Consider the following 19,953-nt stretch of genomic DNA (forward strand, 5'->3'; position numbering starts at 1 on the left):
TGGGCTGCTGCAGGGAGATCGCGGGGGGTCCCAGCGGCGGGCCCCCCCGCGATCAGACATCTTATCCCCTATCCTTTCGATAGGGGATAAGATGTTTTTGCCCGGAATACCCCTTTAAGGGTCTATTTACATGGCAGAATTACCGCTTGCAGAATTCCACCTCAGATTAAAGCCCATAGACTTCTATGGAATTACGCACTCCCATTCACACTTCTGAATTTCCGCTTGCAGAATTCCGCAAGCGGAAATTCAGAAGTGTGAATGGGAGTGTGGAATTCCATAGAAGTCTATGGGCTTTGATTTGAGGCGCAATTCCGCAAGCGGAAATTCTGAAATGTAAATAGACCCTTAGGGTATGTTCAGACGAGCCGATTTACAGCGTATTTTACGCTGCAGATCCGCTGCTGAAGGACCTATGCTGCCTATACATGTGCCTGCTCGGAGCGGCAATACGCCGCTAGGTGCAGGCACACTGAAGTGATGTGCAAGTCGCCCCGCATGCACGGTGTACTCGCACACATCGCGGCCGCTCCCCCCTGCTCAATGAGCTAGGCCGAGAGCTGCTGCGCATGCGCGCGGCGACTCGCACATCACAGAGTGTCTGTTCGTAGCAGCGTATTGCCACTTCGAGCAGGCACATGTAAAGGCAGCATATAGAGGTCCTTCAACCTCAATCTAGGTTCACACTACGGAATCTCCACACGGAAAAATTCCATCTAGAAATTCTAAGTGCGGCTGCGTGGATATTGCCGTCCCCAACAAACGGCAATGTCTTCCGCCAGTAGATCCGCCTAAAGAATGAGCACCACCGTTCTTCAGGTGGAAATTTGAATGTGAATTTTCCGCTCACAAATTCCGTTTAAAAAATTCCGAAGTGTGAATTTGAGGACGGAAAACCCATTGACTCGCATGTACATTTTAGTGAGCAGAATTTCTGTCTGCAATTTCAAGCACACACCAGCGCCGACGCCGAGACCCGGCATCCCGTTACAGCCACCGGACCTCCAGGCTCGATTGTCCCTGCTTTGCGGTGAGTGCACGTATGTGCTTCTTTTTGCATTTATAATTTACAAATCTGTTTAAACTTTCTGGCTCCAGTTGATTTAGAAAAAAAGTTTTCCAGTGGAGTACCCCTTTAATTTTTTAGGCAGCTCCCAGTCATACAGCTGTGATCACCTTCTGGAGCGCTGTCTAGTGCAGTTCTATTTCTACCACTTCAAGGTATTGCACCTGATGTAGACTGTTACCAAGAAACACAACTACGTAATGAGATCTGAGTCACAGACTCAATGTGTAAAATTAGCCTGATCTCCCACAAATAGAGTGACTTTCTGTAAAATGATTGTGACAATCTGCATGAGAGTACGTTCATTGCAAGGAGAAATGCCTTATTGATTACAATGGGATCTCCTCTGCTGAGTGACATCAGCGGAAGTTTCACTACACAACTTTCTATGCAGATCTGAATTCCCCCCGGGAGATTAAATCGATTCGCCAGAATACGTCAGATTGCTTGTCAATGTCAGCGCTTATGTCCGCAGCAAACTGACCATGGACATAAGCGCCGGTTTCAGATATTTTCTGCTGAATTTATCACAGAGCTGGAAGATCATGAATCCACATAGGAATTCACCAAGGAAATTTTCCTTGCGGAATTTACTTTTAAAGGGAACCAATCAGCATATTTTAGCAGATATATGACGCTTGGCAATGCCTTATATATGCTAAAATCATTATCCGCACCATCCCCGGGGGACGTTTGTGCCCCCAGGGATGGTAAAGATATTAATATATAAATTCCCCCTGGGCCGCCCGGCAAGTAGTCCCCTGGGCAGGGACTTACACTTATCAGCTCCTTTCGCTGCGGCGGTGGCCCCGCCCTGACGGATTGAATGATGGCTCACGTCACCGCTCTGCTCCGTCTGCTTAAGTAGCAGAGTGGTGACGCGAGCTGTCATTCAAGCCGTCGGGGACATGGCCGCAGTGTAAGAAGCTGGTAAGTGTAAGTCCCCGCCCAGGGGACTTCTTGCCGGGCGGCCCAGGGGGAATTTATAACTTAATATCTTCATCATCCCTGGGGGCACAAACATCCCCCGGGGATGGTGAGGATAATGATTTCAGCATATCCAAGCGTTATATATATGCTAAAATCTACTGATTGGTTCCCTTTAAAGGGTCTGTCCAGTGATGCCAATTTTGTCCCCTATCCACAGGAAAGGGGATAAGTGTCTGATCACAGGGGACTGACTGCTGGGACCCCCACGATCTCCAGAACGAGGCCAGTCTCTAATCTCGGAGCACTCTGGCCCCCACCTTCCAAGACAAACGGGTCTCGGGAGTGATGGCCTGCTTGGCCAATCACCGTTTTAGTGTGGGGATAAAAAGAAAGAGTATTATTGATCCCTGGTTAGGGATTATGTGTTGTTTACAGTTGGAAACGTACCCGTCTTTCCACGGGGGTATTTTTTGTTATGACAAAATAAGAGTGGCTGCGGCTCTGGAGGACTTGGCCCCCCATATGTATAACATAGTAGCTCATGCATTATAAGGTAGTACCACATACAACATAACATAGTAGCTCATGTATTACAACCTAGTAACTTATGCATTAAAGGAGTAGTCCAGTGCTGAAAAACTTGTCCCCTATCCTAAGGATAGGGGATAAGTTTCAGATCCTGGGGGGTCCGACCCCGCGATCTCCTGTACATGGCCCCTGCTCGCTGGTCGGATAGCGGGTGTCGACCACCGCACGAAGCAACGGCTGACACTCAATACAGCGCTATGGCAGAGCCGGAGATTGCCGAAGGCAGGGCTCCGGCTTTGCCATAGAGTTGTATTGAGGGGGCGTGTCAGCCGCTGCTTTGTGCGCTGGTCGACACCCGCTATCCGACCAGCGAGCAGGGGCCCTGTACAGGAGATTGGAGGGGGCCCCAGCGGTTGGACCCCCCGCGATCAGAAACTTATCCCCTATCCTTAGAATAAGAGGATTTGTTTTTCAGCACTGGACTACTCCTTTAAAGGGGCACTCTGCCCCTAGACATCTTACCCCCTATCCAAAGGATCTAATCTGTCTGATTGTGGGGATCCCGCAGATGGGACACCTGTGATCTCTGTGCAGCTTCCGATGTACTGAAAGTTATTTTCAGAAAGCTTGGTTTGGGTGACAGTGATATCACGCCACACCCCCTAGTGACACCACACCCTCTCCCATAGACATGAATGGAGGGGGCATGGCGTCACAAGGGGGCGTGGCATGACGTCACAACCATGGTCACCCAAACCAAGCGTTCTGAAAATAACTTTAAGAACGCAGAGTGCTGCATGGAGATCGCGGGGGGTCCCATCGGTGGGACCCCTGTAATTAGACATCTTACCGCTAGAGGCGGAGTACCACTATTATTAAATGTGGGGCTGGACAAAGCAACATATCAACTGTTATGTTACGATTTTTTTAGTAAGTGGTTGTCTTGGAAGAGAAACATGAATGCAACAGACATGATACTACAATGATACGATGATTGTAATGATACTACACAGGATAATGTGCAGTAGGGATCAACCGATTATCAGTTTGGCCAATATTCACGATTTTGGACATTATCGATATCGGCAATTACCCGCCGCCGCCACTGCCCTATTGCCTCCCCCATCCCCGGTTTTATAATTACCTGTTCCCGGGGTCCGTGCTACTTCTGGCTCCTGCGGCGTCCTGCGCGCTGCGCAGCGCAATGACGCGTGACGTCCTCAACGTGGAGTCACCGTCAGTGCGCACAGTGACAGCTCAGGACGCCGCCGGAGCCAGAAGTAGCGCGGACCCTGGGCCCCGGGAACAGGTAATTATAAAACCGGGGATGGGGGAGGCAATGGGGCAGCGGCGGCGGTGGTGGTTGGACTAGGGAGTACCCCAGGACAGGCAGGGGGAGAGAAGCGGGTGGCGGTGGTGGTCTCTGGCCCCGCAAAAGCCGCTGCAGTTCATTGATTTAAATTTGATGGTAATAGCCCATAATTTATACCGGAATATCGGTTTAAGTTATCGGCTATCAGCCTAAAAGGTCGCAGATTATCGGTATCGGCCCTAAAAAAATCGATATCGGTCGATCCCTGATGTGCAGACAGGAATCTTGGCACTACATATCCATGTAACATCTCGTTAGCTTTGCACATTTGAAAGCATGGTTGACATATGCACTTTCATTAACAAAAAGTACAACTGCATGAGTAAATTGCTCAATCATTCGTTTCCTTGGTGATAGGTTATACACAGACACCGTACCTTGTTTTTCTCATTCGTACAATGAGCTTGATTTTACACTAGGTGGAGTTACTGAGCAAGTATTAAAATAAAGATACATGCTATCTAATCCAGAAATGAATGAACCATGATTCACCTATTCTATTTCCATTATAACCTAACTTAGTGTTGCACAACCTCCGGCTCTCTAGCTACAACTTTTATTATGCGCTGAATAAAATGCTGAATTCATTGTTCACTATATAAAGCAGTGTTTCCCAGGCAGTGTGAAGCCAGCTGTCTGGGCATGCTGGTAGTTGTAGTTTTGTAACAGCTGGTTAGAAATCATTGCTCTGAAGCAGTGGTCTCCAACCTGTGGCCCTCCAGATGTTGCAAAACTATAACTCCCAGCATGCCCGGACAGCCAACGGCTGTCCGGGCATGTTGGGAGTTGTAGTTTTGCAACATCTAGAGGTCCACAGGTTGAAGACCACTGATCTAAAGGGTCTGCCCAGTGGCAAAGCTATAGAGGTCACAAGTGTGGTGTCCCGGTACAGGACCTGTTCCTGTCTAAAGTCCGCTCAGCCAGAGTCCCTTCATTCCCATAGGGCTCTCCTGCCAGGCTTACTCCTGGTGGCCTCATATAAATTATGTATATTGTTTAATATATATAGATAATATAAATGTATAGGACCTTTCCCAGGTCATGTGATGTACAGTTGTAATGTATAATTGCTTAAAGGGGTACTCCGGTGCTTAAACATCTTATCCCCTATCCAAAGGATAGGGGATAAGATGCCTGATTGCAGGAGTCCCGCCGCTGGGGACCCCCAGGATCATGCACGCGGCCCCCCGTTTGTAATCAGTGCCCAGAGCGTGTATCTAAGATTTTTAGATAAAAGTAATTACAAATCTGTATAACTTTCTGGCAGCAGTTTATTTAAAAACACTTCACCCCCCACCCCCCCCCCCCCCGGAGTACCGCATTAAACTGTATTATTATTCAATCAGTTCATCGTTGACATGTATGCGAAGATTAAGAGTGGGCACGTTCATTTCGCTTTGTATCATTGTTTCTTTTCCTCTTCCACAAAGTTGAGGTAGGAAGAATGGGAAGCGCTGGGTACTACCACCATGAATAATACATGCAAACTTAGGACCACAATGTAACGGGTTCTTACACAGGCAGAGCAGTAGCAGAAGAGGTGGATTACAACTGATTTACATGCCAATGGTCTTTGAAAAACTGACACAGAAGCAACATGTTGTGCTCTTCACTATCCCTAAAATTAGTCCATTGCAGCTATGCTATACAGATTTATCCATAGACTTTGTAGGATCACTCCCTGCTCCGTCTTCCCACACTCTCCCATCACTTCATAAAAAACAATAATGTTGTGTGTCCAAGATTAGAGCCATTTGTGGTCGCCCAGTATGGGAGATGTTGCCCCTTGCACCTGTTTCCCCCCCTGTACATATGTTCTGCAGTATATTGTATTATAAAATGTGTTGTATCTTTAAGAGTCATGTCATGTGATTGTTACCCAGGAGGTACCAGTGACCAGGTGATCCCAAGAGTGACCTATGGCCTCCCTGCTAGTCTCCCCCATATAAGCCCTGGGTGGAGCTTCTCTCTCTTTGAGCTCTGCTCTTCTGCTGAGGTCCAGTGCAGTCTTGTCTAGTGTGTGTGTCCAGAGTGTTAGAGACCTCAAAGTCCAGTCCTGCAGCCACCATCAAGTCAAGTAAGATAAAGTCACAGCTTTATGAGTCAAGTCAAGTCAGTCCCTGTCATCTGTCAGGTCAGCGTGGTCTGCATTCAATTGTCCAGTCCTACTACAACTCCCAGCAAGCCCTTAAGGTCTCTGCGTCACTGGTCACCTCCTTGGGCCCTCGCTGAACTGTATATACTTTACCAACTGTCTACCCTCAGTAAAGCTACCGTTGTCCGTAACTTGGCGTCGGAGTCATTATTGCCCCTGTGCCTAGCCCAGGATCTAGTGGTATACCTTCAAGTGGTTATAGGCTAAACCATGCCCTAGCGTCGCGAATACAAGGGGTTAATGCCATCTGCCCCTAGGGTAACAACACCTGCCCTCATTACACCCCACTACCACACATTCAACAGCACAACAACACCTCATCGATTCTGCTTCGTTCCATATAGATTAACACCATGAAATCAATCGTCTTGCTTCTTGAAAATGAAGAGGAGAAGCCGCCCAGAGCTGTCAGTGAATAGAGCTGCTGCCAGTCATTTGTGTAGCGCCTACATGCTTAAGCATCGATTTTATTGACCGTCCGTGCATTATAATATAACACTGGTGATGAGTGACAGTGCGGCTCACGCGCTATGAAGGGCTTGCAGATCAGACTGATATATTACATGTGAAATGTAATTTTCTTCTATGGTCTGGGCCAGGGCCGCAATGGCACTAAAAAGAGGCCCGAGCATTTTAGACTGAGCAGCCCATTTTTCTGCTGGGACCCCCACCAATCACCTTGGTTGAAGTGGTTCTTCAGCTACAACTCCCATCATGCCTGGAGAGCCACAGATCGAGGTACAGTTTCACCCATCAATCATCTCTGCAGAACATACAAGTGACTACAGCTCTGCTGGGAAACACAATGATACAGTGACTCACAGGAGATGTCTTCTCTGTTGTCTTCATCTTGTCCAGGCACCAGGACCTCTTCCAGTTACATCTTCCCTCGGCAGAGTTTGACGGCAGAACATCCTTGGTTCCATATGAAGACAATAATTATTATAACCATGGCAAACACTGTGCCCCCTGAATATAACTGCCACATACTGCGCTTCTGAATATAATACTGCCACACACTATGCCCTGAATATAACCCTACCACATACTGTGGTCTGAAAATAATACTGCCAACCCCTGTACTGTCCGAATCCTTACCCCTCTGTCGTCATCAACCCTTCTCCCCCCTCCAGACCCCTAAGTCCTCCTCCAGACCCCTCTGACCCCTGAGACACCTGTCTACTCAAACCTTTAAGTCCTCCACCAGACCCCTCTGTCCCCCCAGATCCCTAAGTCCTCCTCCAGACCCCTCTGCCCCCCCAGATCCCTAAGTCCTCCTTTTTTATGAAGGTGATATACACATTATTTCTTAATTATGTTATTTTATTCATTTCATTTAATCATAAATTAATCATAAATTATATATTTACAATATTGGTATACATAGATTGACCCATGTGCCAGATGTAGGTCATTAAATCCAGACCACATTTTCACAATGACAGAGACACCTGTCAATCAAAATCCATAGACTATAAAAACCTTGATTTAACATGGGGAATTCTATACATCGCTACTGAAGAAGGTAACCCCCCCAAAACGCATTTAGCATTTATTATTTATACCCCAATACCACCTGTATATGAACTTTTAAATGAAGTTTTATATCTATTTGCAACCGCTGGAATCCCATCATTGGTGGACCACTGTAATACGAGCGCGTAATCCGCGGCAGTATTTTGCGCTGTACCAGCCACACCACTGTAAACTTTCTGTATCGGACCACAGCCACTTACATCTCGAATGGACGCACGTCCGTGCCACTCTGCAGTGAGGAAAGACACTCAGATGAGCGGCACCTTCCCGAGTCGCGGACATCCCTAGGCCGGGTGCATGTCCGTTACAGTCTGCGGGAGGAAAAAATGGGAGATTCATCTTCACTTTGCTGTGCCGCTATTCCAGGATCTGTAGCTCTGATTGTCAGCCTCAACAGTCTACTTCACCATCTACAGATTGTACCATACCTGAAACGCTATACATCGGTCGGATATCGGGTGGTGAGTGGTGCAATGCACCAAATAAATGAATTTATACAATTAGTCTACTAGTAACGGCTCAATATAGACGTTTGTACTTTATCCAGCTTCGTGTGTTCGGAGTAGGCCGAGGCACTAGTGTTGGTGCCCGCTGGTTAGGCCAAACCTCCTCAGCAACAGGATTAGGCTTGGGCACATCTGTAGATGACTTATGCAGGTACCTTGTTGCCATGACAGGTGCCTCGGGCAAGTAGATCTCCTCTCCTCCTTGACAAGGCTCCTTGGTTTTAGGAGCCAATGAACCAAAGGGATCGGTGTCCCAGTCATCTGAAGGAAAAGATGCAAAGGCCATCTGCGTGGGATTCTTCGGACGGGTCCCCGCTGCCACCCACTCTCCTCTCACGCTTTGAACAGGAGTGTATTCCACGATCTCCCCGCTCGCAAGAGAATGCAATAGTGTGGGGAGATAGTCCCTTTTAACAGCATGTCTATTCACAAGAATGGTCCCACCATGACGACAGTCCATGAGGGTGCCAAACCCCCGCACTTTGTCAAATTTCACAACTGTAGCTCTGCGCCTTCAGGGGTGGCTCTCCCTCTAGGGGATGATTCAACATTCTGATGTATAGGGCCTCCAGGACTTTGGTGTTTTGCTGCTGCACCTGGTGCACTTCATAGGGTAGCAGCTTCGGCCCATACTCCTTCCTTCTTTGTGCCCTCATCTACTCCACTATTTCAGCCACCTGGGCTTCTCTCTTAGCCCTCTCGAGCTGAGCCGTCGGTACGGGGCTTCCCTGGCAGGGGAAGAAGGTGCTCTTGCATATAGTGGATCAGTCCTGGCTCATCGCCAAATAGCCGCTGGGCCAACGGTGGTGACCGTGGGCGTACTGCAGACTTCTGGACCTGGGGTTCTTTTTTTGGGCTGGGGGTAGAGAAAGCGGCCTCAGCTGGGGTACTCCCTTCTGACTCCTCTGTGGGGATCTCCGCCCAGGATCCCCAGGTCCGGTGGTGAGGGGCAGCCTCACCGGCAACGCTCCACTTGAAGATGCCAGCGTACCTTCTGCCGGGGTTGCTGGCCAGTCTTCATCATCCTCTGGGACTTTGCTGGGACTTATAGTGGACTTTTGATGCAGGGCCACGCTGACTTGAGACAGATTTGAATTAGATTGACTTGACTGAGACTGACTATGACAGACATCACCTCATTTGTAGCTTAGCAGGTTTTGACTTGGACCTGGGGGGTAGTGGACTTGTGGATCCGTGGCTGCGTGGTAGACTTTAGGCCTCTTTAGGACACCAGACTCTCTCTCAGGACTTGACCTCACTGTAGCTCAGCAAAGACTCAAAGAGACTGAGGAAGCTCCACCCAGGGCTTATATGGGAACACTCTGGAGGGGTCCCATAGGTCACCCTGTAGGTCACATGGTCACTGGTACATTCCCTGGTCACAATCACATGACAACAGTACTTAAAGGCATAGAACAAATTATGTACATTGCATTGGATAACATATACATTGTTTAAATATTCAGGGCACATAGGTGAAGGGGAGGTGTAGGGGTCACGGAATGGAGTCTCTCTCAATGGTACAGGGGTGCAACTCCTGTACTGGGCAACCACACTTAACTATATCCCTATGTGGTTGCTTCAAATTTTGGACCTGGTAGCATTGCAAGGGCCTATAGAGATGTATCTACATATGAATAGTTGAGTGTTTCCCAACCAGGATGTCTCCAGGTATTGCAAAACTACAATTCCCAGCATGTCTGGACAGCCTTTGGCTATCCAGGCAATCTGGGAGTTGTAGTTTTGCAATCCTGGTTGGGAAACACTAGTATAGGTATATACAAAAATAGCTATCAACCAGTTTTCTATGTATGATAATACTGTGCATAGCCATACAGCCATACTATACTTGCCAAAGCAGAGTAAACCAAGGCCAATATTACCAATAATAGAGCTATACAAGGGACAAATAATGCTGCCATATTATACTTACATTACTGCCACATCAATATGGCCTCAGAGACAGTAACAGTGCTCTCCTTTAGCTCCCACATAGTAACAGTGCTCCTCTTGGTGTCACCACACAGTTAGGGCTTTCTTTTGTGCCCCCTCACAGCGATAATGTTTCCTTTTGAGTACCTTAAAGAGCAGTGTCTCCCTTTGTGCCCCCACAAAGTAGTATTGCCTTCCTTTCTGCCCCAACACAGTAGAATTGCCTTCCTTTGTGCCCCAACACAGTAGAATTGCCTTCCTTTGTGCCCCAACACAGTAGAATTGCCTTCCTTTGTGCCCCCACACAGTAGAATTGCCTTCCTTTCTGCCCCCACACACTAGAATTGCCTTCCTTTCTGCCCCCACACAGTAGAATTGCCTTCCTTTGTGCCCCCACACAGTAGAATTGCCTTCCTTTGTGCCCCCACACAGTAGAATTGCCTTCCTTTCTGTCCCCACACAGTAGAATTGCCTTCCTTTGTGCCCCAACACAGTAGAATTGCCTTCCTTTGTGCCCCCAACACAGTAGAATTGCCTTCCTTTGTGCCCCCAACACAGTAGAATTGCCTTCCTTTGTGCCCCAACACAGTAGAATTGCCTTCCTTTGTGCCCCCACACAGTAGAATTGCCTTCCTTTCTGCCCCCACACAGTAGAATTGCCTTCCTTTCTGCCCCCACACAGTAGAATTGCCTTCCTTTCTGCCCCCACACAGTAGAATTGCCTTCCTTTGTGCCCCCACACAGTAGAATTGCCTTTCTTTGTGCCCCCACACAGTAGAATTGCCTTCCTTTCTGCCCCCACACAGTAGAATTGCCTTCCTTTGTGCCCCCACACAGTAGAATTGCCTTCCTTTGTGCCCCAACACAGTAGAATTGCCTTCCTTTGTGCCCCAACACAGTAGAATTGCCTTACTTTGTGCCCCCACACAGTAGAATTGCCTTCCTTTGTGCCCCAACACAGTAGAATTGCCTTCCTTTGTGCCCCCACACAGTAGAATTGCCTTCCTTTGTGCCCCAACACAGTAGAATTGCCTTCCTTTGTGCCCCAACACAGTAGAATTGCCTTCCTTTGTGCCCCCACACAGTAGAATTGCCTTCCTTTGTGCCCCCACACAGTAGAATTGCCTTCCTTTGTTCCCCAACACAGTAGAATTGCCTTCCTTTGTGCCCCAACACAGTAGAATTGCCTTCCTTTGTGCCCCAACACAGTAGAATTGCCTTCCTTTGTGCCCCCACACAGTAGAATTGCCTTCCTTTGTGCCCCAACACAGTAGAATTGCCTTCCTTTGTGCCCCAACACAGTAGAATTGCCTTCCTTTGTGCCCCAACACAGTAGAATTGCCTTCCTTTGTGCCCCCACACAGTAGAATTGCCTTCCTTTGTGCCCCCACACAGTAGAATTGCCTTCCTTTGTGCCCCCACACAGTAGAATTGCCTTCCTTTGTGCCCCAACACAGTAGAATTGCCTTCCTTTGTGTCCCCACACAGTAGAATTGCCTTCCTTTCTGCCCCCACACAGTAGAATTGCCTTCCTTTGTGCCCCCACACAGTAGTAATTTCCTCCTTTGTTAAAGGAGTACTGTAGAGGAATATAACTAAGGATAGGGGATAAGTTATAAATCATGGGGGGGGGGGGGGGGTCATGCCCGCTGGGACCCCCCTGCGATCTCCTGTATGGGGCCGCGGCAGTCCCCAGGAAGGAGGTGATCTGTCCCCCACATGACGCAGCGGCCAACACGCCCCCTGCATGTATCCCATAGAAATACATGGAGGGGGCGTGTCTGCCTTGGCTTCCTGCGGGGGGTCGGCACCACACTTCCTGTGGACTGACGAGGCCCCGTACAGGAGATTGCGACGGGGTCCCATCGGTCGGACCCCCCGTGATCTATAACTTATCCCCTATTTAATTTAATGCTCCAGACCTTTATTAATAGTGTCTCCTTTGCCCAAATTAGAAAAAGAACTTAAAAACCTCTCCTAAGCCTGTTCCCATGACAAGCAGCTGTATCCTCTTCCTGCTGTCTGTGGTCTCTTGCAGGCGGCACAATACAGTGATGTCATCACACTACCTGTACTGGACCGCTGACATCCTAGGCTGCTCCTGACCTCCTGTGGCCAAAGTCCTAAAGGAACCTGTGCTTTACCAGAGTCAGGGTATGTTCACATGGAGGAATTCCGCCAGAATTTTCCGCATGGACATTCCGCTGCAATACAGTCCTATTGATTTCAGTGGGATTCTGCTGGACTGTGCACACAGTGGAATTTCCGCGACAGAATAGACATGTCTATTTTTCCACTCGGATATGCATAGCCATTCCGATCGGGAGTAACCATTTGCCCGCAGCCCTAATCATGTTCCAAAAGCCACTGCATTTGATCACTGTTTGGAGGCACTAAATTGTCGCACTGCTTCACATACATTTTTTTCTAAACTGGTTTTTCTAAACTGGTGCAATGGTAAAGTGGAGACGCTACCTATAGAAATCAGATTTCAGATCTGATGTTTGAGTGGCCAACTAAAAAAATGTTTTTGCAATGTCTATGCTTAATCATTCCAGTACTTATCAGCTGCTGTATGATCCACAGGAAGTTCTTTTATTTTTCTTTTCTTTTATTTCCTTTCTGTCTGACCACAGTGCCCTCTGCCGACACCTCTGTCCATGTGAGGAACTGTCCAGAGCAAGAGACATTTGCTATGGGGATTTGCTCCTACTCTGGACAGTTCCTAAAATGGACAGAGGTGTCAGCAGAGAGCACTGTGGTCAGGCAGAAAGGAAATTCAAAAAGAAAAGAACTTCCTGTGGATAATACAGCAGCTGATAAGTACTGGAAGGATTAAGATTTTTAAATAGAAGTAATTTACAAATCTGTTTAATTTTCCGGCACCAGTTGATTTAAAAAAAAAAATGTTTTCCAGTGGAGTACCCCTTTAAGTCAGTGGATGGAAAAATTATTGTCTTGACAATGCTGCAGCTAGCACAGTTAGGACCTATGCATACAGGCCTGGTGCAAGCAGTTTTTGTCACCCTAGGTGAAAGCTAATTTTGCCGCCCCTTAAACCCGCCCATTGGCTCCGTACTACTGGGGTGACACACTGCTACAAGCCTCCTCCTTATGTTTTCGCCTTACTACTGGGGTGACACACTGTAAAAAAAAACACTCATGTAATCACCTTATTATTGGGGTGACACACGGTAAAAAACCTCTTACAAGATTCTATATAAATTCATAAAACCCTCTTAAAGGGATACTCTGGCCCTGAGACATCTTATCCCCTATCCAAAGCATAGGGGATAAGAAGTCTCACCACGGGGGTCCCGGTGCTGGGGACCCCCGCAATCTTGTATTTGCCACCCACCTGTTTCAGCTCACAAACAGCCGGGTGGCGACCACGGGGCCGGAGAATCGTGACGTCACGACTCCACCCTCATGTGACGTTACGCCCCCTCCCATAGACTTGCATAGCGGGGCCGGGGCGTGACATCACACGGGGGCGGAGTCGTGACATCACGATTATCTGCCCCCTCCCGTAGATTTGCATAGCGGGGGAGGGGAATGTGACATCACACGGGGGCGGAGTCGTGACATCACGATTCTCTGCCCCCTCCCGTAGACTTGCATAGCGGGGGCGGGGTGTGTGACATCACACGGGGGTGGAGTTGTGACATCACGATTCTCCGCCCCCTCCCATAGACTTACATGGCGGGGGTGATGTCACACGGGGGCGGAGTCGTGACATCACGATTCTCCGCCCCCTCCCATAGACTTGCATAGCGGGGGCGGGTGACGTCACACGGGGGCGGAGTTGTGACATCTCAATTCCCCGGCCCCGTGGTCGCCACCCGGCTGTTTGTGAGCTGGCACCGTGGCGGGTGGGTGGCAAATACAAGATTGCAGGGGTCCCCAGTGGCGGGACCCCCGTGATAAGACATCTTATCCCCTATCCTTTGGATAGGGGATAAGATGTCTCAGGGCCGGAGTACCCCTTTAACAAAAAGGAAAGGAGAAAAAAGAAGAAGCTGAGATATCAGGGACCACTATTTATGTGTTTGTGCATGCAAAATACATTATTCTAGTACAGTCAACACTATCTAAGATGGGGACGTGGGTACCAGTGGGTGGAAGAAAGAAGACCGGCTGAACATGACATTATGCTTGGAAAGGAGAGATGCTATCGAGAAAGAATCAGCTGACTCCGGCTTTATGAAATGAACGGCATCAGAAGAGATGACACCACTGAATACAGAGGTCTATTGGGGAGTGCAGACTGATGTGCTGAATTACACCGACAACCTCAGAATTGAATGTTACACTGCAAGAATAGCTGTACTAAACTGATCCGAATAATGACTATGAAAGGACAGCAATTCATACCCTCCTAAAGGGACGCCAAAAAATCATGTCTCATTGTTAATGCGGAATCTCATACACTAATGGTCCACTTTATTAGATATACCTGTTTGCTTTTTAACACAAATAGCTAATCGGCCAATGACAAGGCAGCAACTCAATGCATTTAGGCATGTGTATATGGTCAAGACAACTTACTAAAGTTTAAACCGAGCACCAGAGTGAGGATTGAAGTGACTTTGTACATGACATGGTTGTTGGTTCCAGACGGGCCGGTCTGAGTATTTCAGAAACTGCTGCTCTGCTGGGATTTTCACCCATTTTCAACCATCTCTAGGGTTTACAGAGAATGGTCCGAAAATAAATATCCAGTGAGCAGCAGTTGTGTGGATGAAAATGCCTTGTTAATGTCAGAGGAGAATGGGCAAACTAGGTTGAGGTGACAGAAGAGCAACTGTAACTCAAATAACCACTGGTTACAACCAAGGTCTGCAAATTATCATCTCTGAATGCACAACACATCCAACCTTAAAAGGGTACTCCCCTGGAAAAAACATTTAAATCACCTGGCACCAGATAAATAGATTTGTAAGTTACTTCTATTTAAAAAATCTTAAAGGAAAACAGTCAGCTTTCTCTCCCCCCCCCCCCCCCCCCCTGCACTAACCAGTGGTACTGGCTGGTAGTGATGGGGACGCTGATCAGTTTGATCCTTACCGTGCCCAGATCCGCCCTGCCGTTCGGCTGTAATCTTCCATTTTCTGTATATGCTAATGAGGCGCTAACTAGCACCCACCGGGCTAACTGGAACTCTGACGTCAGCGCCAGTGGCCGCAGCGCCAATATTCCTCACCTCTCTCTTCATTACAGAGTGGGGAGAAGAGGGAGGGGAGGAATATTGATGAGCTGGGCGGTGCTGCAGCCAGTGGCGCTGACGTCAGAGTTCCAGTTAGTCCGGCTGGTGCCAGTTAGCGCCTCATTAGCATATACCTAAAATAGAAGATTACGGCCGGCGGATGCGGGCACGGTAATCATCAAACTTATCAGAATTCCCCGTACTACCAGCCAGTACCGATGGTTAGTGGGGGGAAGCTGACAGTTTTCCTTTAAACCTTCCAGTACTTATCAGCTGCTGTATGGTCCACAGGAAATTCTTTTCTTTTTGAATTTCCTTTCTGTCTGACCACAGTGCTCTCTGCTGACACCTCAGTCCCTTTCAGGGTCTGTCTGGAGCAGGAGAGGTTTGCTATGGGGATTTGCTCCTACTCTGTACATTTCCTAAAATGGACAGAGGTGTCAGCAGAGAGCACTGTGGTCAAACAGAAAGGAAATTCAAAAAGAAAAGAACTTCCTGTGGAGCATACAGCAGCTGATAAGTACTGGAAGGGTTAAGATTTTTAAATAGGAGGAATTTACAAATCTGTTTAACTTTCTGGCACCAGTTTCCAGTGGAGTACCCCTTTGAAGCAGATAGGCTACAACAGCAGAAGACCACACTAAGGGCCACTCTTGTCAGCTAAGAACAGAAAACTGAGGCTACAATTCACACAGGCACCAAAACTAAACAACGGAAGACTGGAGGAATGATGCCTCTGGGATGTGGTGGAAAAGAAGATTTGATTTATGGATGTGCAGCTGACAAATCTGAAACAACTCGGTGCCGCTCCATTCATCGGGGGAGGATTGGCCACCGTTTTCATGAGTAGTGGTGGTCCCAGCGGTTGGGGCCTTACCAATCAGCTATTCACCCCTAGACCAGTGGTCTTCAAACTGTGGTCCTCCACTGGGAGTTGTAGTTTTGCAACAGCTGGAGGGCCACAGTTTAGAGACCCCTTCTCTATTCTTTTATTCTTTTTATAACCTCTTTAAACTTTAAATAATGTCCGAGCTGGATGGGGCAGGAGGAGATGAGATGCGTTCACTTTCTCATAGTGTTTCCAGGGGGCACTAGTGAGCCACACTGTCTTTTGTCTGGAATTACAGGGCTAGAATAGCAGACTATATCTTAGCCCCAGGTGAAGTAAAGCCCAGCTAGTGTGATCAGATTATATAAAGCACAGATAGTTTGTGAACAGGGTTAAACTATCACGAGGAGATCTCCACCCTGTTCTCTAATAGTCTCTTCCCTCTGGTGTTCTTTGTTACTCAGATGTGTGATGGATCGTCGCTGTGTGAGCAACTTCTCAACGCTGCAAGTAGGTAAGTACCATCCCAGATCCACATATCCATACATAGAAGGCTGTGTTCTTGGTTAGTCCTGTGGTCATTGTGACACATGAAACAATGGAACTTTAGATAACTGCAATATAGGAAATAACTTCTGGATAGATTAATACAACACATCTAGAATGCAGATTTTTGTATAGTTGCTAATAATATCCATAGGAAAAGAGTTGCTGGGTGCCAGGTGGACACTATCAAACCACTTTACCTCAGCCTGGGTATTAAAGGGGTACTCCGGTGGAAATTTTTTTAATTCTTTTTTTTTTTAAATCAACTGTTGCCAGAAAGTTAAACAGATTTGTAAATTAGTTCTATTAAAAAATCTTAATCCTTCCAGTACTTATTAGCTGCTGAATACTACAGAGGAAATTATTTTCTTTTTGGAACACAGAGCTCTCTGCTGACATCATGACCACAGTGCTCTCTGCTGACATCTCTGTCCATTTTAGGAACTGTCCAGAGCAGCATATGTTTGCTATGGGGATTTTCTAATACTCTGGACAGTTCTTAAAATGGACAGAGATGTGAGCAGAGAGCACTGTGCTCGTGATGTCAGCAGAGAGCTCTGTGTTCCAAAAAGAAAAGAATTTCCTCTGTAGTATTCAGCAGCTAATAAGTACTGGAAGGATTAAGATTTTTTTATTAGAAGTAATTTACAAATCTGTTTAACTTTCTGGCACCAGTTGATTAAAAAAAGAAAAGATTTTCCACTGGAGTACCCCTTTAAAGGGGTACTCCACTGACCAGCGTTCGGGACTAGTGATGAGCGGCAGGGACCATATTCGAATTTGCCATATTTCACGAATATATGGACGAATATTCCTCCTATGTTCGCGAAATTCACATATTCACTAATGTTTGTTCACTTTTTTTTCCATGCGAAAATCGTAATGAAATTCGTATAGTGCGCATGCGCGATTATATCTTTCAACTAACACTATACCCTACACTAGAACCTATCTGATAAACTAACCTACCCTATCTAACACTAACTATCAATGGCCCACAAGCCAAAAGAAGGGAGGGATCAGTGTCCTCTGGAAGTGCCGATATTTGCGAATATTTGCATACTGACATAAACGAAATATTCGCGCTCCACACCGACTCACACAGTAAATAATGGAGCATTCTTAGGACCACAAACTGGAAGCAGGGAGGGATGATCACTTTTTATTTTTTTAACAAAGTACACATCATTGTTGTGATGTGTACGGTAAAGAAAGAAAACAATATTCGTCATTGCGAATATATAGCGCTATATTCTAAATCTTCGCAAAATCTTCGCATTTCGAATATTCGTGCTCAACACTATTTGAGACATTTAGCTTCGAACGATGTGTGCGCGCTGCGGGGGTCGGCCATGCCCCCTCTTGATGTCACGTCACACCCCTCAATGCAAGTCTATGGGAGGGGGTGTGGCGGCCGCCACGCCCCCTCCCATAGACTTGCATTGAGGGGGCCTGACGTGATGTCCCAGTAGCGCATACAGCGTTCAGAATAGAGATGAGCGAACTTACAGTAAATTTGATTCGTCACGAACTTCTCGGCTCGGCAGTTGATGACTTTTCCTGCATAAATTAGTTCAGCTTTCCGGTGCTCCGGTGGGCTGGAAAAGGTGGATGCAGTCCTAGGAGACTCTTTCCTAGGAAGGGATCCACCTTTTCCAGCCCATCGGAGCACCTGAAGGCTGAACTAATTTACGGAGGAAAAGTCATCAACTGCCGAGCCGAGAAGTTCGTGACGAATCAAATTTACTGTAAGTTCGCTCATCTCTAGTTCAGAACTAAATGTTCTGAACGCTGGTCAGTGGAGTACCCCTTTAAGATACATGGCTAGATATGGGTAAAGGGAAAACAAACCTAGCTGTACGTTTCTTACCAGGAACTCATGTGCTCATCCCCAAAGGTTTCTCCCATAGTGCACCTGTACTCTGGAATGCTCTGCCATAGTAAATCAGCCTAATGGATAATATTCACACCTATAAAAGCTTCTCGAAAGTCTTTTCAGCCACGCTAGTCACCTATTATGTGCACTACAGAAAGCCATTACAGCTCTTCATTTTCACACCTCTACAATGTGTGCCATTTGGGCACATTCTAAAGAGTTCCTTGGATAAAACATTTGCCTTCCTATATTACGTTTATTGTACGAGGTTAAAGGGGTGAAAAACTTTTTAATTTTATTTAATTTTTTTTTTTATATCAACTGGTGCCAGAAAGTTAAACAGATTTGTAAATTAGAATCCGGGTAGAAAAAACAGACATGGCCGCACATCCACAATTTTGTATTTTGATCTAATTGCTTCTCAGCATAATTTCAAAAACTAATAGGTTGTTAGTATATACGTTTTGATCAAAAGGTACAAGCCCACTCGCCACATCAAGGCCACCTATTAAGAGTGGGTCCCTAACGTCCCTAGCATAAAATGGCGTAGCACTGGGCGGCGTCCACCACCGTCGCAACACCAGTGCCCACAGGGGAACGACCCACTGGCAGAGCGGCCCCAATGCCCCTCAAACCATCTTGGGCATAGAAAAATATTGGGGGAGATTTATCAAAACCTGTCCAGAGGAAGAATTGCCCATAGCAACCAATCAGATCACTTCTTTCATTTTTGAAAAGGCCTCTGAGAAATGAAAGAAGCGATCTGATTGGTTGCTATGGGCAACTTGGCAACTTTTCCTCCGGACAGGATTTGATAAATCTCCCCATTGTCTTCTGTTGCTCTACTCCTTCTAAGATCAAAAACTTCATTGTTAGCAGTCAATGCTACAGCACTATAGATCTTATCCTCCTGGACCCCTGCTAATGTGTTGCTGTATCCAACTGCGCTTGAATAGGCTTTGTATGTAATCTTTAAAGGGGTACTCCGGTGGAAAACTTTATTTTTTAAATCAACTGGTGCCAGAAATTAAACAGATTTCTAATTACTTCTATAAAAATGTTTTAATCCTTCCAGTACTTATTAGCTGCTGAATACTACAGAGGAAATTATTTTCTTTTTGGAACACAGAGCTCTCTGCTGACATCATGACCACAGTGCTCTCCTGTGGATAGGGGATAAGTTGTTTTCGCTGCAGATGTCCTTTTCAAACAGAGTCCTACTAACCCCTTAACCATCCTATGTAAAGAATACAATGTAAATTATGTAGACATTTTGCCGCCTCTATTGTTAGCACTAGGGCACTTTGAAATTCCTTCTTAAAAATCCTATGTTTGACCTAAGTATTATCCCAAGGAGCCGCAAACCCGTCAAAAGGATGAACATCCATTTGGAAATGCATTGCTGTCTCCAGGCAGGGATTCCGAAGACCTTTTTAGTCAGTTCTAAAGGCAGATGTCCTCTCTGTCTACT

The 19,953-nt window shown here is 46.9% G+C and overlaps 2 protein-coding genes across 8 annotated transcripts in view; one reads left to right on the top strand and one right to left on the bottom strand.

Annotated features, from left to right (window-relative positions):
• Positions 1-19,953, bottom strand: part of TEDC2 (tubulin epsilon and delta complex 2) — a 206,158-nt gene that overhangs the window by 130,537 nt on the left and 55,668 nt on the right. The window lies entirely within an intron of this gene.
• LOC130283916 (ankyrin repeat and fibronectin type-III domain-containing protein 1-like) overlaps positions 1-19,953 on the top strand; it is a 443,479-nt gene that overhangs the window by 16,610 nt on the left and 406,916 nt on the right. For 2 of the 6 annotated variants that reach the window (XM_056533657.1, XM_056533662.1), the window contains exons 3-4: positions 952-1,030; positions 16,525-16,574. The exons of 3 other annotated variants lie outside the window; for them this stretch is intronic. The gene's annotated coding sequence lies outside the window, so the exon portion shown is untranslated. The remainder of the gene's footprint in view (positions 1-951; positions 1,031-16,524; positions 16,575-19,953) is intronic. One more of the 6 variants, XM_056533658.1, reaches the window with a different exon arrangement.

Source organism: Hyla sarda, chromosome 8, assembly GCF_029499605.1.
Source record: "Hyla sarda isolate aHylSar1 chromosome 8, aHylSar1.hap1, whole genome shotgun sequence".
In the NCBI taxonomy this organism is placed as follows: Eukaryota; Metazoa; Chordata; class Amphibia; order Anura; family Hylidae; genus Hyla; species Hyla sarda.